Source organism: Miscanthus floridulus, chromosome 8 (assembly GCF_019320115.1).
Source record: "Miscanthus floridulus cultivar M001 chromosome 8, ASM1932011v1, whole genome shotgun sequence".
In the NCBI taxonomy this organism is placed as follows: Eukaryota; Viridiplantae; Streptophyta; class Magnoliopsida; order Poales; family Poaceae; genus Miscanthus; species Miscanthus floridulus.
This window is the reverse complement of record NC_089587.1, coordinates 193465728-193483345: the sequence shown is the minus strand read 5'-3', so window position 1 is coordinate 193483345 and position 17618 is coordinate 193465728. Positions and strand designations below refer to the sequence as shown.

General features: G+C 42.3%; 1 non-coding gene and 1 pseudogene across 1 annotated transcript; both read left to right on the top strand.

The window, feature by feature from the left end:
- Positions 1-2570: 2570 nt before the first annotated feature.
- Positions 2571-2677, top strand: LOC136478753 (small nucleolar RNA R71). Its single transcript, XR_010764465.1, has one exon. It is a non-coding gene; the product is annotated as a small nucleolar RNA R71 (small nucleolar RNA).
- Positions 2678-15132: 12455 nt separating this feature from the next.
- On the top strand, positions 15133-17371 carry LOC136474401 (uncharacterized; annotated as a pseudogene).
- Positions 17372-17618: the final 247 nt, after the last annotated feature.

Genomic DNA, 17618 nt, shown 5'->3' with positions numbered 1-17618 from the left:
AATACATGAATGCAAAGATGCAAGTTACCTCTGGTGTGGGGGTCCTCCCGTAAGCTAGCTTGTGGCCTATGGTCCTTCAACTACTTTTATTATAATCTAGAGGCAAACTCGAGGGTAGATATATATTTATTTATTTTATTATTATCCTAATTGAGGTTCACCGGATAGGTTTTTATTTTATCTCTGTTGTCATCTTCAAGACTCACCCTTATGATATTGATAAATTTCTAAAGGGGTTAGTCCATAAAAACAACCCAAAATCTATTTTAGTAGTTTTGGTTCAATGATCAAACTAATCATCAAATTTAATTTGATCAAGGTAGGCTAAACAACCTAAGCACCATGCTTAAGCTGAAGAGCCTATGGAAGAATGATGGATCACTCATCATTCCCCAAACTAAAACATACTTGCATAGAGTATGGCAAGATAACCTAAGATTCATCCAATGGAGATGAAGGAGTTTTCAAGAAATCATAGTTGTATCCATATATGTACATATTTATTTATTTTTTGCAAGATAAATTAAACATGAAATTTTAAAAATTAAGATAACTACCGATTACCTTCGGTGAGGGCTCACCTTTTAAAAGTCCATCGAGTGGGACTTTTCTCCTTTTAGTTTTTGCTTGATGATGGTACATCCGATCCAGGAGAAATGGATGGGTGTGCCTGCTTGGGTTTCCACACCATTTTGTTAGATTTTGGTGGTGTGGAAGCGGGCTTTGGAGCTTCTTCATTTTGTTTCCACAAAATTTTGTTTCTTTTGGGTGGTGTGGAAGTGACTTTGGTCTCTTTTGGAGCTACCTTTTTCTTTTGTTCCATAGTCTTGGTCTATTTTGGAGCTGCCTTTTTCTTTTGCTCCTCAGTCTTGGTCTGTTTTGGAGCTATCTTCTTCTTTTGCTCTGGCTTTTTCTTTGTTTCTTTTGTGACCTCGAAGAGGTTATCTATAATTTGTGGTTGGATATCTACCTCTCGGATACCTTGTGGGTTCGGCCCATATTTAAAATGGATCATGGAGCATTGCTCCTGATGTCAGGGTCGAAACTCAAACTTCTCCTCCTTGCTGTTGATATTGAAGTAGATTTCTCCGGCTCCAACATCAATCTGAGCTCCCGCGGTGCTTAGGAAAGGTCGCCCAAGGATGAGCGGCGATTCCTTTGTGATTTCCATGTCAAGCACCACGAAATCGACGAGGATGAAGTAATCTCGGATTTTCACCAAAATATCTTCGGCAATTCCCGCCGGGTAGTGGACCGATGAATCGGCCAGCTAGAGCGTCATCGGCATGGGTGCCAGATGTGTATAATTGAGTTGGTCGAAGATGACCTTGGGCATAACACTTATGCTAGCCCCAAGGTTGCACAAGGCATGGTCAAACCGCTGGGCCCTGATTGAGCATGTGATAGTGGGGCACCTAGGGTCCTTCTTTTTTTAGGCAGATGGTTGAGTATAGCAGCGCTACACTCTTTCGTCAGCTTCACAACCTCCGTGGATGGTAGTGGTCGCTTGTTGTTGATGATGTCTTTGATGTACTTGGCATAAGAAGGTACATGCAAGAAGTCCATTAATGGAACACTTACATGTATCTTCTCTATCATCTCAATGAAGCGAGCGAATTGCTCGTCCACGGCTTGCTTTCGGTTTCTTTGTGGGAAACGACAGGTACATAGTGTCTATGTATTCCAGCGGAGCCTACAGTGCCATTTCCTCTTCTTCTTGATCTTTTTGTGTTTTCTTTGATGAAGATCCTTCCTCCTGGTGCTCTTTTGTTTTTCCTATTGAATGGTTAGGATTTGGTGGATCATGAGTGGACTTACCACCCCTAGTGGTCACTGCTTTGACATTTTCAAGGGAATTCTCAGGTTGCCCTAGGATTTTCCCATTATTATCAACAGGAATAACAGCAGCAATTTGAGCTAGTTGAGTTTCTATCATTTTGTTAAAGCTCAATTAATTTTTAACAGAGGAAGTTAAACCTTCAATTTTAGTATTTATATTTTCAAGCATTTTATCATTTGACATCAACTTTTTAATCAAATTTTCATTAATTTTAGCTTGGCCTCAGACCAAGTCATTCAAGGAAGGTTGATTCGAATTGTAATTGGAGTTATAGTTCAAATTACCTCCTTGGGGGTGCGACTAGTTGTTCCACCCGTTATTACTTTGCTATGGGAATGCGTTGTTGATATAGGCAGCATCTTCATGGGTCTTGAGGCAATCATTCCCCGAATGCCTGACTTATCCATAGACCTCGCACGTCATTTGCGAGTCCATGGCCTTGATGGTGCCGAACATTGCCTCCTTTTCGGCGGCACGCTCGTCAAGTCTTTTCATTAATAGATCCATTTTTGTGGCAAGCATGTCCATCGCCTTCATGGTATGCATGCCTTTTTGTTGTTTAGTGGATCTTTCCTCTCCCCTAGCTTTGATTGGACACCATCTTCTCGATGAGAGCCATAGCTCCATCGATGGTGAGGGAAAGAAAGGCTCCTCTAGCAGCGGCATCAATGTGCCCCTTGACATGGGTGTTAACCCATCATAGAAGTTCTGGAGCACAAGCTAACTTTCTATCCCATGGTGTGGGCATGCCTGGATGTAGTCCTGCAGCCTCTCCCACACCTCGGGAATTGATTCCATCGTGTTCTGCTAGAAATTCAAAATTCTTCCCCTTAGGGCATTGGTTTTGCCCATAGGGAAGAATTTGGCGTGGAACATCGTGGAGCATTTTGCCCACGCGTTGACAACTTCCTTGTCCTTGTAAAACCACTGCTTTGCCTTCCCCATGAGGGAGAAGGGAAATAGGCAGAGCCTGATGCTTTCTGGTGCGATGTCTTTGATGACGATGGTGTCGCACAACTCAAGGAAGTGTTGTAGGTGTGCGTTTGCGTCCTCACTTGTCAAACCACAAAATGGGCTTGCCTGCACCATTGTAATTAGCCTGGTGCGGAGTTCAAAGTTCTTGTCACCCACGTTGATAGCGGGCCCAATGGGCATGTTAGCAACGGCGGGGATGGAGAACTCGTGGAGTGTCTTCTGGGCCATAGCGGGAGTAGCGGATGGTACGGGAGCGAGAGGTCGTTTGTTGGTGGAGTGACAGAAGAAGAAGAGGCATGAGACCGGTTCTTCCTTAGGAGTGCCTCTGGATTTTCGATATAGTTTTCTGGCAAAGCAAAACCGCTCATACACCATCTTGTTTTCATCCACAATAGGAGAAAACATCGAAGATTAGCCTATCATGAACAATGGCTACTGTACATGCATATCATCATGATCATGTCCAACTAGATTCTTTTAACCTATGCCTTCCCCGGCAACGGCGCTCGAAATGCTTGTTGGCATTTCTTAACATCATTACTAAGAATAGAGATAGAATCTATCCCTGGTAATGGCTCTAGAAATGCCTGTTAGCATCGCTACCTAGGATTGAGGTCCTAGATAATGACACTAGAGAATGTCAACCGGTAAATCTTAACATTTACAGATTTAAGTCTGCAAGCGCATGGAAATATCGTTGTAGCATTTCACCCAGAAGTATTCAGGGTATCGTTATTTATATTTTCCCAAAGGAAGGCATGGTGTAAAGTTTCTAGTATGGATATGAACAAGAAGACATACTTGTAAAGCGGACCAGAGTTTACAATAGGGGTAAACATGGTATGGTTTATAGATAGTGTGACACACACATGAGCCTACCATAGGGGTAAAGAAGGGAGAAAGAATGAATAAAGAATAAAAGAATGATCCTACAGGAGCAGACATATCTAAATATAGTTATGCAAAGAACAGTGTGTAATCATACAAATACATGAGTAAGAGTTAGATCTAAGTGTGAGATGAGTCAGGAGGCCACCGAGTACTGGTCTGCCAGCAACCCCATGTGACAATTTAGACTCCTACACCCTACCCAAATGTGGGGGATTACAAAGGATGGCCTAGGCTGTCATCACCTACCACCTACCCCTCAATCGTGGAGTAGGAAACGCATTCACCTGTTCAAAGGTCCTTAATGTCTAGAGGGGGGTGAATAGACAAATAAAATTTCTACAAAACACTTAGAGCAACTAATTAGACAATTAGATAGCGAAGCTTTTTGCTCTAGCTCTACTAAGTGTTGCAAGCCACCTATCCAAGCAATTTTAGTGAATTATAATCTCTATGGCACACAATGCTATGTCACTACTAAACACTAGTGAACTAGCAAGAATAAACAAGGCACTACACAAGATATTGGTGATGAAAGTAATGCACATGAGATAGAGAGGATTACCAATACCGGCAAGAGAGAATCAATCAATGAATACCGAATGAACCAAGGAGACCAATTGACGCAATGATTTTCTCCCAAGGTTCACATGCTTGCCAGGATGCTAGTCCCCATTATGTCAACCACACACTTGGTGATTCGGTGGCTAATAGGTGTTTCACAAACCTAGCCCAACAAATGGGCACCGCAAGAACCGACCCACAAGTGAGGCTAGCTCAATGACATGAGCAATTTACTAGAGCTACCTTTTGGCTTCTCCACTGAGGAAGGCACAACACCCCTCACAAATCACCAAGAGATGGCCACGAACAATCACCAACTCATGCCAATGCTCCTCCGTGGCTCCAAGCCATCTTGGTGGTGGCAACCACCAAGAGTAACAAGAAAAATGTAGCCAAACAATCCCCAAGTGCAACTAGATGCAATCACACAAGCAAATGCAAATGGAATCACTCAATCTCACTTTGATTTGCACTATCAAGCAAGGAGATGAGTGGGAGGGAGTATGCTCAGCTCAATGGGATGTCAAGGATGTCAAAAATACCAAGAGAGACCTTCCTAAGCTGGCCAAATTCTATTTATAGAGCTCCCCCACAAAACATACCCATTGGCCCCTTTAGTGGGCTGACTACGCATCGACCGAATGCCCTATAGGGTGCACCAGATGCATCCAGTGTATCACCCAAGGACATGTGTCTTGACCATTTGAATGTTACCATTGGTGCCCAGTGGCTCCTTCACTCGTGCTTACTGAACTTGCACTGGACGCATTCGGTCACTTGATCGAACTCGCGACGCTTCAGCGTCCGGTCCAACTCAGAGAGATTCGAAAACAAGATTTTGATGACCAGACGTGTCTGATTAGCCTGACCGGACATGCTTAGCATCTAGTCACACTAAGCCTGAACTCCTGAGTGCCATGTCATTAGGACCAGACTTGCCATAGGTGCGTCTAGTCGAACTTCGCCACCAGCGTCCGGTGCAACTCAGAGAGCATCCAGAGAGCTCCCAGAGCCACCGGACGCATCCGGTCACACATGACCAGACTCACTCCGAGTTCGATCAGTCTTTGCGGACTAACCCAGCACATAGGGTTAGGCACCAGACACGTTTGGTCCCACGGGGACCAGCGTCTGGTCACTTCAATGAAATCCCAGTCTTCTCCATTTTAACTTCTATTACTTCACCCTTACTTCCATGTGCCAAACACAATGTGTACCACCTTTGTGCATGTGTGTTAGCATATTTTCAAAGCATTTTCAAGGGTGTTAGATTAGCACACTAGGTCCTAATGCAAATGCATGTATGAATTCACCTAGTGGCACTTGGTAACCGCATTAACCGAGATTCTCCCCTCTTAATAGTACGGCTATCAATCCTAAATGTGATCACACTCTCTATAGTGTCTTGATCACAAAACAAAAAATGGCTCCTATGGTTATACCTTTGCCTTGAGCCTATTTCTATTTTTCTCTTTCTTCTTTTCCAAATGTGAAGCACGTGATCATTACTTTGTGGTCATCACCATCTCCATGATCATCACCATCTTCATGATCACCCTCTAGCTCCACCACTTGGATTGGACCACCCTAGCTTATCTACATACTTATACATAGGGTTAGTCCAATAGGTTTCATCAAGTAACCAAAACCAAACTAGGGCTTTCAATCTCCCCCTTTTTGGTAATTGATGACAACCTTTTCACAAAGATATTCAATTAAAATCTTTTGGATCCATGTTGCTTGCCCAAACATTTTATCATGTGTAAAGCATATGGACAAGTTTCATAAACCTGAATTGGTAGCATTAGCTTCCCCTATATATGTGCTAAGAGTTTGGATTGAAAGCTTGCACATATGCATGGATATGAATTATGGGAGAGTGAATGACTACCAAATGATGCTAAGGTGTAAATAATGGACCTTTGAAGTGTGATACCAATCAGAGTTGCCAATATACACCATCCTTAGCACCATGGTTAGCTAGATACCACCTGTAAAATCATTAGTAAAATAAATACAACATATCTAGCTACCTAAGCATACTAGTATTCAAAACATCAATCAAGTTCTACTACTAGCATACACCACATAAGCATTAGTCTTGAATTTTAAAACTTGTGTAATGCAAGCAACCATATGTAAGTGCACATCCAAATGCAACAAACAAGTTTATGAGCTTGCTCCCCCTACTTATGTGCTTAAATTTTAATTGATCTCCTTCTTTTGTCAAATCTCTCCCCCTTTGTTATGCAAACTTTAGAATGGAATCTCTCCCATAATCTCTCCCCCTTTTGTCATTAATTGCCATAAAAGACATGGCTCAAATTTTAGGTTGAGTTAGTCCATCAATGGGGTGAGAGGGATCATTATTCCAATTTGGTTCAATCTAGAGCACTTGCATAAGATATTTAACTCAGTTTGAACCAATGGCAAGCTTCTTCACACCTGTTGTAAGGGTTATCTTGACAATGTTGAGTTAAACACTTTTAGCTCATTTTCTAGACCAAACACTAGGTTCACAAGCCCACAAACATGTTATATGTTACCACTAGATCATATTAAGCATGGAAGGAATAGTGGCATCATATAAGCATCAAATTCATTTGATTTTCATGAATGAGCCTCATAAACCACTTGGTATGCCTAAATGCACTAATCAGGTCCATAGCAACATATGTATGCATGCCAATCAACTTTTACCTTGTGTTTCTCGAAGGAGAGGCATGTCATATATGTGGGGGTGCATCAACTCATATTGGAGAAGTCAAGTATGTTCAATTCATTCCTAATCTTGCAAAACCTTTTCTCATCAAGTGGCTTGGTGAATATGTCAGCAAGTTGATCATTGGTGCCAACACTCTCAATTGCAATGTCACCTTTCATTTGATGATCTCTTATGAAGTGATGCCTTACGTCAGTGTGCTTAGTTCTTGAATGTTAAACCAGATTGTTGGTGAGCTTGATTGCACTTTCATTATCACATAGCAATGGCATTTGTTTGAATTTGACTCCAAAGTCATCCAAAGTTGCTTTCATCGAAAGTAATTGAGCACAGCAACTACCGGTGGATATGTATTCGGCCTCGGCAGTAGATAGTGCTACACTATTTTGCTTCTTTTATGACCAAGATACAAGTGACCTTCCCAAAAGTTGACATGTGCCCGATGTGTTCTTTCTATCCACTTTGCAACCTGCATAGTCAGAGTCTGAATAACCAACTAATTCAAAGTTAGACCCCCTAGGATACCACAACCCAACATCTTGTGTATGCTTCAAGTACCTCAATATTCTCTTTGTAGCCTTTAAGTGTCTCTCTCTTGGTGATTCTAGAAACCTTGCACACATGCATACACTAAACATCACATCCGACCTTGAAGCGATCACATAGAGTAAGCTTCCAATCATTGACCGATATAACTTTTGATCCACCATATTGCCACTAGCATCACTATCCAAATGTCCATTTGTTCCCATGGGTGTGCTAATTCCTTTGGCTTCTTCCAATCCAAATTTCTTGATCATGTCCTTGATGTACTTGCCTTGACTTACAAATGTACCATTTTTCATTTGCTTGATTTGAAGACCAAGGAAGTAACTAAGCTCTCCAATCATGGACATCTCAAACTCACTTGTTGATTGGTTGATCCAAATATGATATCATCAACATATATTTGCAACACAAACAAGTCTTTGCTTATCCTTTTGGTGAAGAGGGCAGTGTCAACCTTACCCATTTTGAACCCTTTAGAGAGGAGAAAGTCTCTCAACCTCTCATACCATGCTCTAGGTGCTTGCTTCAAACCATACAATGCCTTCTTGAGCTTGTAAACATGGTTGGGTTTCTTGTCATCTTCAAAACTGGGAGGTTGCTCAACATACACCAACTCATTGATTTATCCATTTAAGAATGCACTTTTCACATCCATTTGATAGAGGTTGATGTTGTGGGCATAAGCATAAGCTAATAGGATTCTAATTGTATCCAATCTTGCAACCGGTGCATATGTTTCTCCAAAACAAGACCTTCAATTTGTGTATAGCCTTGTGCAACTAATCTTGCTTTGTTTCTTACAACTTTGCCATCTTGATCTTGCTTGTTGCGAAAGACCCATCTAGTACCAATCACATTGTAGTTCTTTGGCCTCTCAACAAGTTCCCATACTTGATTGTGGGTGAAGTTGTTTAGCTCTTCATGCATAGCATTTACCCAATCAACATCCATCAAGGCATCTTCTATCTTAGTTGGCTCAATGGATGATACAAATGAATAATGTTCACAAAAGGATGCCAATCTTGATCTAGTTTGCACACAACTTTGAATGTCACCAACTATTTGATCTATGGGATGATCTCTTGCAATATTGGTTGGTTGGAGCACTTGAACTTGATTGCTTGTACTAGCTTGATCATTGAATTGAGATGAACTAGCCATATGTTGATCTTGCCTTTGAGAACCACTAGCTTGCACAATGGGAGAAGTGAGCACTTGATCTTTGTCATCTTCAATCTCAATCACTTCTCTTGGCCTAATATCACCAATATCCACGTTCTTCATTGCATTTGCCAATGGTAGACCTCTCACATCATCATGATTCTCATCTTCATCTTGAGAGCCTTTGGTTTCATCAAATTCAACATCATGGACTTCCTCAAGTGTACCACTAGCCAAGTTCCAAACTCTATATGCTTCGCTTGTTGTGGAGTAACCAAGTAAGAAGCCTTCATCATATTTCTTTTCAATTTTGCTCAATCTAGTGCCTTTCTTCAAGATATAGCATTTGCAACCAAACACTCTAAAATATACAATGTTGGGCTTTCTTCCATTCAATAGCTCATATGGTGTCTTCTCCACCATTGGATGACAATAGAGTCGGTTGCTACAATAGCAAGCCGTGTTGATAGCTTTGGCCCAAAATGAATGACTCACATTATACTCACTAAACATAGACCTAGCCATATCAATGAGTGTTCTATTCTTTCTCTCAACAAGGCCATTTGATTGTGGAGTGTATTTGGCCAAGAATTGATGTTTGATTCCAAACTCATCACAAAGCTCATCAACTCTAGTGTTTCTAAACTCACTTACATTGTCACTTCTCACTTTCTTGATGGTGGTTTCAAATTCATTGTGACATCTCTTAACAAAAGTTTTGAATGTAGCAAATGTATCACTCTTGTCACTAAGAAAGAATACCCATGTATATCTTGTGAAATCATCCACTATTACAAAGCCATATTTATTTCCACCAATTCTAGTGTATGTGGTTGGTCCAAATAAATCCATGTGCAACAACTCAAATGGTTGGCTAGTGCTCATCATGCTTTTCTTAGGATGAATGTTACCGACTTGTTTGCCGGCTTGACAAGAGCTACAAAGCTTATCTTTTTCAAATACCACATCTTTCAAGCCTTTTACTAGATCATGCTTAATCAATCTATTCAATTGTTTCATTCCAACATGACCAAGCCTTCTATGCCATAACCATCCCATGCTAGATTTAGTGAATAAGCATGTTGTCAATTGTATCTCACTAGTATTGAAATCAACCATATCTAAGCCTTTGAAGATCAAGTTTGAACCATCTACACTAATGATCTCAACATCATCTATTCCAAATATGCACTTGAATCCATGATCACATAATTGATTTATGGATAGTAAGTTGAAGTTCAAGCTCTCTACTAGAAAGACATTTGATATGCTCAAGTCATTGGATATTGCAATCTTACCAAGTACTTTGACCTTGCCTTAGCCATTATCACCAAATGTGGTACTATCATAACCATCATTGCCACTTGAATTGATTGAGTTGAACATTATTGCATCTCCGGTCATATGTTGGGTCCACCCACTATCTAGCACCCAATGCCATCCTTTAGCTTTATAATTGACCTACAAAAGCAAATCAATTTCTTTTAGGTACCCAAACTTGTTTGGGTCCTTGAAGGTTAGTCACTAAGCTTTTGGGCACCCAAATTGCCTTCTTCTTTGGGCCAACAATGGGAGCACCAATGAACTTAGCCTTCACATCATTGGTACCCTTAGTAAGCAAATAACAAGAATCAAATTTAATTGAGGAAACATTAGTATGTGATTTCTTATTTTTGCATTGTTGCTCTATATGCCCAACTTGCTTGCAACTATGGCAAAACCGACCATTGCTCCTCACAAAGCTAGCTTTGGGAGTAACAAAGAACGCCTTGCCTTTCTTGGGGCTATAGTCTAATCCCTCTTTGTTAAGAGAGAATCGTTGGCTACCCAAGAACTTTAGCAAGCGGGCATCACCGCCATAGGCATTGCCTAAGGCACGTGTGAGCTCATGGACCTCCTTCTGGAGGGTCTCATTTTCCACCATTAGTGAGGTATCACAAGTGAAACCATCACTCAAAGGTGAAGTAGTAGTGGAAGTGCTACATGTAGAGTTAGTGGGAGCAACCATGATAGGAGTATAGAAGGATTCATCAAGAATATCACAAGTTACTCCTATGTCACATGTTACAACAACCTTTTCCTTGTTTTGTTCAAGGAGAGAGGAGTGAGCCTTTTCAAGCTTCTTGTGAGCATTGCCAAGCTTCTCATGGACTTCCACTAGTCCCTCATGAGTTGCATTAAGCTCATCAAAGGATTGCTCAAGAGCTTTAAGCTTCCTTTGCAATTATTTGCACTTCTTTCTTTTCATCTCAAAACAAGTATGAGCTTGTTCTAACATGTCCATGAGGTCCTCCTTTGAGTGCTCCTCATCATCATCACTCTCACTATCACTCTCATCACATTGTACCTTAGTGGCCTTAGCCATGAAGCATGTTGATGGAGTGTCGAAGAGAGAAGGCTTGTTGTTGATGGCAATGCTTGCAAGTGCCTTCTTCTTGGATGTCTTCTTCTCATCATCACTAGAATCATCATCATCCAAAGAAGCATCACTATCCCATGTTACAACATAAGAGCCACCCTTCTTCTTCTTTGTGAAGGATAACTTCTTCTCCTTCTTTTCTTTCTTCTTTTCTTGCTCATCATTATCACTATTGTAGGGACAATCCGCTATAATGTGATCTTTGCTCTTGCACTTGTAGCATCTTCTCACATAATCCTTGTTTTTGAGATGGTCTCTTCTCTTTCTTGCACCATAGGCCTTCTTCTTCATGAATTTACCAAACTTGCACACAAAGAGAGCTAAGACCTCATCATCAATGTCACTCATTTTCTCGTCATCACTTGATTCTTCTCTCTTGGCTTTGCCTTTCTTGCTCATGGATGAAGTGGCTTTGAATGCCACACTCTTCTTCTTCTTCTTGTGTTCTTCCTTGACCTCCTCATCACTACCATCATTGTATTGGTCTTCGGTCATGACATCACCAAGCACCTCATTGGGAGTTACATTTTTCAAGCCCCCTCTAAAGATGATGGTACGCAAGGTCTTGAATCTTTTAGGCAAGCAACTCAAGAATCTATAAGTGAAATCTTCATCTTGTACTTTCTCACCCAAGCCCTTGAGATCATTGATGATGACTTGTAATCTATAGAACATCTCTATAATAGATTCGTCATCCTTGATCTTGAAGTTGGTTAGCTTGTCTTTGAGCATGTAGAGCTTGGCACTCTTTACCATTGAAGTGCCCTCATATGTTTCTTCCAATCTCATCCAAACCTCACTTGCTTTCTCAAGGTCTTTGATTTGCTCAAACACCTTTGGATCAATTGCATTGTATATGGTGTTTAGAGCCATAGTGTTGCATTGCATATTTTCTTGCTCTCTTGGAGTTTGATTTGTGGGATCAAGAATCACAAAGTCATTTTCCATTACATCCCACACCTTCTCATGAATTGACCCCAAATGCATTTTCATCTTTCTCTTCCAATAATCAAAAGATGTGCCATCGAAGTGTGGTGGTTTGCCCCCAACATGGTTGAACATAATTTGAGCCATCTTTTAGACACCGAAGGTTGTTAAGCCTTAATCAAATGGTGACCACAGCTCCGATACCACTTGAAAGGTCCTTAATGGCTAGAGGGGGTGAATAGCCAAATAAAATTTCTACAAAACACTTAGAGCAACTAATAAGACAATTAGATAGCGAAGCGTTTTGCTCTAGCTCTACTAAGTGTTGGAAGCCACCTATCCAAGCAATTTTAGTGAATTATAATCTCTATGGCACACAATGCTATGTCACTACTAAACACTAGTGAACTAGCAAGACTAAACAATGCACTACACAAGATATTGACTATGAAAGTAATGCACAAGAGATAGAGAGGATTACCAATACCGGCAAGAGAGAATCAATCAATGAATACCAAATGAACAAAGGAGACCAATTGATACAATGATTTTCTTCCGAGGTTCACATGCTTGCCAGCACGGTAGTCCCCGTTGTGTCGACCACACACTTGGTGGTTCAGCAGCTAATAGGTGTTTCACAAACCTAGCCCAACAAATGGGTGCCACAAGAACTGACCCACAAGTGAGGGTAGCTCAATGACACGAGCAATTTACTAGAGCTACCTTTTGGCTTCTCCACCGGGGAAGGCACAATACCCCTCACAAATCATCGGGAGATGACCATGAACAATCACCAACTTGTACCAATGCTCCTCCGCTGCTCCAAGCCGTCTAGGTGGCGGCAACCACCAAGAGTGACAAGAAAACCACAGCAAAACGATCCCCAAGTGCCACTAGATGCAATCACACAAGCAAATGCACTTAGACCCACTCAATCTCACTTTGATTTGCACTATCAAGTAAGGAGATGAGTGGGAGGGAGTATGCTCAGCTCAATGGAATGTCAAGGATGTCAAAAATGCCAAGAGAGACCTCCCTAAGCCGACCAAATTCTATTTCTAGAGCTCCCCCACAAAACATACCCGTTGGCCCCTTTAGTGGGCTGACTGCGCGTTGACCAGATGCCCTGCAGGGTGCACCGGACATGTCCGATCACCAGCGTCTAGTGTATCACCCGAGGACATGTGTCCCGACCATGTGAAAGTTACTGTTGGCACGCAACAGCTCCTTTGCTCGTGTTTACTGAACTCGCACCGGACGCGTCCGGTCACTTGACCATACTCGCAATGCTTCAGCGTCCGGTCCAATTCAGAGAGGTTCCAAAACGAGATTTTGATGACCGAACACGTCCGATCAGCCTGACCGGACACGCTCAGCGTCCGATCGCACTTAGCCTGAACTCCCGAGTGCCATGTTATCAGGCCCGAACTCGCCACAGATGCGTCCTGTCGAACTTCGCCACCAGCGTCCGGGGCAACTTAGAGAACATCCAGAGAGTTCCAAGAGCCACCGGACGCATCCGGTCACACATCACCAGACTCACTCCAAGTTCGGTTAGTCTTTGGGGACTGACCTAGCACCTAGGGTTCACTACAAGAAATATGTGGTTTTTCAACGTATTTAGTATGACAACAGGTCATAATGTCATTATATCATCCGGTTTATGACATTCTATTTTAGGCATTTTGACTTAGTGACAATAAAAAGTTGTATGTCACAACAAATGTCATATTACTAGTCTAATTCTATCCGGTGACAATATTTGCTACGTCATAAGGACTAATTTTTGAATGTCATAAATATATGACAAAGGTTGTGAGTCACAAATTATTTTATTGAATTATTTTAAATACACTTGTCCATGTTGGCATGTCCTATTGCCACGTGGTCATATTTTTTCTTTTTTCTATTATTTACCTCTACCCTGTTTAATTTTTCTTCAATATAGGCCACCAAGCGCTCGGCCCAATAGGCTACGCCCTAGCTGAAAGGGCGCCTGTTCGCCCAGCCGCTCGGCCCAACAGGCCACGCCCAGGCCACGCCCTTCGTACTCAGCCCAATAGGCCGCGCCCCAGCCAGCCGACAGGGCACCTGTTCGCACCCCAACAAAATGTTAAAAAAAGCGCAGATGGGAGGACTCGAACACACACGCTCGTGCTTCCGAGCAAGTGAACATACCACTGAGCTACGAAGATATCTTTGTTGATTGGCACACGTGATACTATATATCCAAATATAACAAGGTAATGTACCATATGTCCTCGTAGACTTTTAGCTCGTGAACGGTTGTGGATGCGGACAGTGGCGGATCCACCTTGGTCACCTATTGTAGCCAGGCCAGTAGCGGATAGCGGCATGGAGCTGCGTGTCTAGGCCGGCAGCGGGCGGTGGCGAAGGTGGACCTGTTGCGGACGGCAACGTGGAGCTGCGCATCCAGGCCGGCAGCGGGCGACGACGAAGGTGGACCTGTTGTGGCCAGGCCAGTAGCGGACGGTGGCACGGAGCTGTGCGTCCAAGCTAGCAACGGGCGGCGGCGTGGAGCTGTGCGTCCAGGCCGGCAGCAGGCGGCTGCGAAGGTGGACCTGTTGCAGCCAGGCCAGTAGCGGATGGCGGCGTGGAGCTGCGCGTCCAGGCCGGCAGCGGGCGGTGGCGCGGAGCTGCGCGGACCGCATCCAGCATCCAGCGGCACGACACGGAGCGGCTTGGCAAGCAGCGCAGATCTCCCCAGAAGCTAGCAGAACTCCCTTGATTTGTTCTGCTCGTAGTTCTAGCCTACAAGAAAGGTACTGATTTGCTTACTGAAGTAGTCTTGCATCTTTGTGCTTAGTAGTTGCTCACAGCTTTGCGCCAATTGCAGGGCAACAGTTCATGATAATACCAAATTGTATCTTAGTGTTTGTTTGTTAGCAAGAATTAAAATAAAGGTTAGTGTAGATTTATTTAACCCATTATTGGAGATAAAGCAATGCTCAACTATTGTGTATAGATTTCATATAAATAATGACATGTCACATGTTTGATAATTTTGGTCAAGTATCATATATATGTAAAAATTTTTGAGCAAGTGTATCTCATGATTTTGTGCAGATGGATAGATCTTGGATCAACAGTAGGATGTTCAGCGAGGAACACGTGAATGGGGTGAATGAATTCATGACCTTTGTTTCTGAGAGATTCAACGACGATGAAGAGATGCTCTGTCCATGTCGTAAGTGTTTGAATCGGGTTCGCAAACCTAAAGGACAGGTGCAGGATCACTTGTATATGTATGGGATGGCTACTACTTACACTAGATGGATACATCATGGAGAACCATTGGAGGTTGTACCACATGAAATTGATGACCATGTTGATGAACATACTAGTCTCAATGAGGATTTTGGCATGAATGTGGATGAAGAAGATGACCCTGATGATGGAATTCGTGGTATGGTAGAGGAGTTGTACACAACTGAAGAGGAAGGTAAAGGGAAAAAGTCTATGTTTGCAATTCTAATGGAAGAGATGAAGTAACAATTGTCCCCTGGTGGTCCTTGCACAAGGTTTTCTTTTGTGGTGAAGTTACTTCATATCAAGTCATTTTACCGGATTTCTAATGGTGGATTCATAGTGATACTGAAGTTGTTGTCATCATCATTCCCAAATTGCTCTATTCCTGCATCATACCAGGAAGCAAAGAGACTTATCCGTGCATTGGGGCTCGGATACAATTCAATCCATGTGTGCCCAAATAATTGTGTTCTATTTTGGAAGAATTTAGAAAAAAAATGATGTTTGTCCAGTTTGTAGTGCATCAAGATGGAAAGACAATGATGCAAGAAAGAAGATTCCTGAGAAGGTTTTGCGACATTTTCCATTGATTCCTAGGCTGAAGAGAATCTTTTCTTCCAAAAGAACAGCAGAGGAGGTGCAATGGCACAAGTTGAAGAGGAAGCCAGTGGAGAATGAGCTCAACCATCCACCTGATGGCGAGGCATGGAAAGACTTTGACAGGAAGTATGGATGGTTTGCAAAAGATGCAAGGAACATTAGGCTTGGCCTCGCTACTGATGGTTTCAATCCATTTGGTAAAATGAGCTCCTCATATAGCATGTGGCCAGTGTTTCTTATCCCGTACAACTTTCCTCCATGGGAATGTGTGGAGCAATCCAACTTTATCATGGGCCTGCTTATCCCTGGTCGAGAATGCCCAGGAAAGGATATTGATGTCTTCTTGGAGCCACTTGTTGAGGAGTTCCTAGAGCTTTGGAAAGGCGTCCCTACTATTGATGCACTTAGTGAGAAGAAGTTTGATTTACATGCTACTGTAATATGGTGCATTCATGATTATCCTGCTTTGAGCACATTGTCAGGTAGACTCACAAGAGGTTATTATGCTTGTGTGCATTGTGACAAAAACCCTTGCTCCAAAAGGACAAGGAATAAGATATGTTACATTGGCCATCGGCGTTTCCTTCCTAGGGCCCATCCATGGAGGAGGAGCAAGGTGTTTGATGGTAATGTTGAAAACCGTGAGAAGCCAGAGAAATTTACCACGGATGAGTTGATGGAGCAACTAGAGAGGGTCAAGGATGTCAGACTAGGAAAGCATCCTAAAAGCAAAAAAAAGCAGGACGAAGAGGGCCAATGTTGGAAGCGAAGGTCATGTTTGTGGGATTTGCCATATTGGTCAAGTTTGAAGCTGCGGCATAATCTTGATGTGATGCACATTGAGAAAAATATATGTGAGTATATCCTTGGTACATTTCTAGGCACGGCTGGGAAGTCAAAGGACGGTATAAATTCTAGGCTTGATTTGGAAGATATGGGCATTAGGAAGCATTTACACTTGATCCGTGATGGAGATTCATATAGTACTCCTCATGCCCCCTACACAATGACAAACACAGAAGGAGCATTTTTGTGATTTTTTGAAGAGTGTAAAATTTCCAGATGGATACACTTCCAACTTAGCAACATGTGTTACTGCAGATGGATGCAACCTCCATGGACTGAAAACTCATGATTGTCACATTCTTCTTCAAAGGATTATACCTGCTGCCGTCCGAGGAATCATGCACATGGACATATATGAAGCACTTGATAAATTAGGTAATTTTTTTCAGCAACTTTGTGCAAAAACTTTGAAGTTAGATGTGTTGGAAAGACTAAAAGCTGACATCCCAATCATTTTGTGCAAGCTTGAGAAAATATTTCCTCCTTCTTTCTTTGATGTGATGCTACACCTGGCTGACCATTTACCTGAAGAGGCAATTCTTAGAGGTCCAGTACAATATGGATGGATGTACCCAGTAGAAAGAAGGTTGTTAACATTGAAACGATTTGTGAGGAACATGGCAAGGCCTGAAGGGTCCATTGCAGAAGCATATGTTGCCACTGAGTGCTTGACTATTTGCTCGAGGTACTTTGATGATGATGTTGAGACATGACACAATTGAGAGGGCAGGAATAGAGAGCATGTTGCTATTGTGAGAGGAGACCTATCTATTTTCCAGCATGGAGCTGATGTTCTTGGAGCACCAAGTCTTACATATCTTGAGCATGATTATGAAAAATGGTTTGGTTCATACTAA